The following is a 3,886-nucleotide window of genomic DNA, read 5'->3' as shown; positions in this document are numbered from 1 at the left end:
AATCAATATCACATTTGCAAACTCCCTTAATAACTATTAAAAATTGTCACCTTATCACGATCTGTGGGCGCACAGAAAATGAGAGCGCATGAGTGAGTTCTCAAGACTCAAAAGCACGTGCAAATGATACGTTCCGTCATCTGTCATCGCGTTATAAGCGCGGAACCTGCGGGAATGAGTAGAATTGTAATTAATAGCCACAATCCCGGGCCGAAATTCAAGTCCTGCTTTGTGTTCTCTGCTAATAACCCGACTGTGAATGATGCGAGCGGCATAACTATGTTGTCACCGAGAAGCTGCAGCCGTGGCCGGGAATGATTTTTGAATCGGGTGCTGTGTGTACATTAATGAGGAAAAAAAATTAACTTAAATGATTTTAGCAAATGGCTGCAATATAACAAAGAGTGAAAAATTTAAGGGGGTCTGAATACTTTCCGTACCCAGTGTATGTTTGTTTTCAAGTACTTTCCAGGCCTTGAATCCATATGTCTGAAATTCAAGTTTCACCAACAAAAAATAATTCCAAACAGTCACAGCACTGTTTTACGTCTCTGAGCAACCTGATGGAATCAACCATTTAAATGATTCGGTTCAATCGCAATGACTCTGTAGGTGTAGGTGACCTACTGGCGGTTTTAATTTCACATTCAAAATATCTTCATTTTTTAAAATAATTTCAAACAGCAGTATTTAATGTTTTATGTTTAAAATATCAAAACATTATTTATGCATTTGTAACTGCAGTTTAAATCATTCCATGTCCCTCCGAGCTGCATTAAACGTGTGTAAATCACTGTGTAAATGCCACTTCAGATGCAACTTCTGCAAAGATGAATTTTGTTCATCCGATTTAATTTGTTTGGTAACAGCCTAAATGTCTTTTTATTAGGGCTGTTCTGATCGATCGTCCAGAGATCGGTATCGGCCGATAATCACATTTCATGACTCGATCGGTACTCACTATTTGGCCGATCGCAATTTGATGACGTCAACGCCTGACCACGTACATGATACGTGGGGACGTAAATGATTTTAAGCCACAGCATTTCCACACCGGCGATGACATGACTATGATGTTTCGAGAAACAATGAAAATTTTGCTATTTGTCGTGTATGTTTTGCATGATGATGAATGGATGGTTCATTTTTAACAGCAGATTCAGTGACGTTAGAGCTGATCTGCGCCTCACTGCACAAGTCTGCGGCACGTTACTTCTCCACGGGAACCGGAGCTGATCGCAGCCGCTCCAGTCAGTGCTTGTGTTTATGCAGCCGCAGCATGTTTCTCTCTTTTGTGAGTTGGCACAGCATGGAGGACGGAACAAAACCTCGTCTGAGCGGTATCGCTGATCGTGGGCTGCTTTTAAATGATAGTTTATTTATAAAACAAAATATATCTTCTTTGGCCTTATTAGCCTACTCAATGGCATTAACACAGGCTTTTCTCCTTTCAAACTTTATCTGGAATGTCACCGTTTCTGTCACTGCAACTTTCCGATCAGGCGAACGAACACGTGCGCGAAATCGTCTGCCTCATGAAAAAAATGTAGTTAATATTTGCATCATTTATGATTTATTTTATCCACCCGCAACCCACCCGCAAATAATCCGAATGCATTTTAAAGCGGGAGAAACAGAGGTTTTCCCGGTAACAGCTGTACACAAACAGGCATATAACATGAAAGATGAAATGAAAATGACATCGAAAATTTTCTAAAGATAGTCTTCCTTCAGAAATACAGTGATATAAAAACACCCGTGCCTCGTTTTGATTTTTAAATGCGCAGTACGTGCTCATGTTTATTCAACGAATCCTTTTGGAAAATCGGTCAGTTTTGATATTGTGGCGAGCGCCACAAATAAATAAATGTATGGGAAACACATCCCACAGCACAACCACCTGAGCCCAACTTCAGTCTACTCATCACCTTAACTTTAACTGCGTTTGTAGCCGGTGCCATAGCCAGACTGATAAACAAACACTGACCGGAAGTTAACTTCGGACTGGGCAAGGCGCGTGCGCCCGATGAAATGGTCTATATAAAGCTTGAAGCATCAAAATCGGTATCGGCCGATCACCATGACAAGAAATCGGTACTCAGTACCGGCTGCAAAAATCCTGATCAGAGCATCCCTACATGTTTTGATTAAATGTAAGAATTTGACTCAAAAGATGCACACTTTTAGAAAAAAAATGGCTTTATAAAAGGTATAAATCTATTTCAACTTAAAAAGATTAATTTCTATTACTTTTGTGAACTGACCACCACACAAAATATGAAGAATATCAAAAACTTTAGGAGTTAGCTGTCCACGGTAGTCCTTAAGATATCAGCGCAATAACACACTCAGCAAAATATCATCTAATTATCGTTATCGAAAACCCCCCCAGAAAATATCGAGATTTGTCAATATCGCACACCCCTACTATTCATTCACTTAACTATGCAAGTAACGAAAAAATACAGATTTGTTTTAGTAATTTGTCTTCTCATCCTCAGAAAAAAACTTTAGTGTTCACTGTATAAATTAATAATAGATTAATCTTCATTAAAGCTGTGTTTTGTTGTTTGGTTAACATTAAGGACTCAGCTGAATGTTTTTATAGGCTGCTGTTTCACCTCTACAAGCGAGTGAACAAAGCAAATCTAGGAAGAGTTTTTATTTCGCTATTCAAGATAGCTTATTGGGCAGGGCGGTGATTTGGTAGTCCGACTGGAAAACACAATACCCTAGAGGTGGCATCTGTTTCACGTAGTGTGTTCCCTTGCTCTGTCTCCAGAAGATAAGATTGTGGTGTGACACTCCCCTTTTTCACAACTGCCTTTGTCCAAGACTTTTGAGTGTCCAGTTTGGTAAGAACTTGATCCCCAGGATATAGGAGAGGTAAGTTTTTAACACCATGATGCTGGTTGTAGTAGTAGGCTTGTTCCTTTTTCTTGGCTGCAACTTTTTTTTAAAAGACTTTTGTGTTTGGCCACTTCGGTAACAGATTTCTGTTGAGGGTAGGTAAGGTTGTGCAAATCTTGCGACCCACACCTGTACTGCTGCATAGAGTGGATCTGTAACACGAGTGCTAGGAGGGGGTCTTTTTGCTTGAAGATCCACTTAGATGTTTACAGCTCTCTCAGCATTCCCCTGTGGGTGATGTGGACTGGATGTTAAGTGTAGGGCTGCAACTAACGATTATTTTGATAATTGAGTAATCGGATGATTATTTTTCGATTAATCGGATAAAAGCTAAACAATTTTTTTATTAGATGTTTGCTTATAATTATATAAAACCCTAAATCAGGATATTTCTGTATAAAAGAGTACTTTAAAAAATGCAAAAGCCATATATCGAGTGTAACCATCTTTAATTTTGACATTTAAACCTTAAATTAAACACAAATGTTTGCACAGTTTTTGAACAGTACAACATTAATTATCCAAAATATAAATAAACAAAACAAGCATTGAGTTGTACTCGTATAAAATTCACATTATGAGTACACTGAAGGGTTGCTCACTTTTTTTTTTTTTAAGTACTCCACAAGACATCTCGCAGCCCCAACAGCTCTTTGAATGCCTTTGCAGTTGGTTATTAAATGCTGCTTTAAAGAACAAAGTGTGGCCAGTGCAGTGTATACTGGTCCACCCATGTTTCTCCTCCAGTAATTTTGCAGCAGCCATAATGTTCTCACCAATGTCATGTACGATGTCAGTCATTTTCTCAAAAGGGATTTTAAATTTGACTGCTACTACTTCCAACCACTCTGCAATGTTGGTTGAGGTATGTCTGTCTTCGAGTGGCACGATGGTAAGGCAGACAGACATCATCTTCCAGTCATTCCCAATTAATGGCATATGTGACCCTGGAGCACAAAACCAGTCATAAGTCACA

At 39.0% G+C, this 3,886-nt stretch overlaps 1 protein-coding gene across 1 annotated transcript in view; it reads left to right on the top strand.

Moving 5' to 3' along the window:
* LOC107749328 (gastrula zinc finger protein XlCGF57.1-like) overlaps positions 1-3,886 on the top strand; it is a 116,032-nt gene that overhangs the window by 2,004 nt on the left and 110,142 nt on the right. The gene's annotated exons all lie outside the window — the stretch shown is intronic.

This window comes from Sinocyclocheilus rhinocerous, unplaced genomic scaffold (genome assembly GCF_001515625.1).
Source record: "Sinocyclocheilus rhinocerous isolate Xijiao unplaced genomic scaffold, SAMN03320098_v1.1 scaffold1672, whole genome shotgun sequence".
Lineage (NCBI taxonomy): Eukaryota > Metazoa > Chordata > Actinopteri > Cypriniformes > Cyprinidae > Sinocyclocheilus > Sinocyclocheilus rhinocerous.
This window is presented reverse-complemented; position numbering and strand designations above follow the sequence as displayed.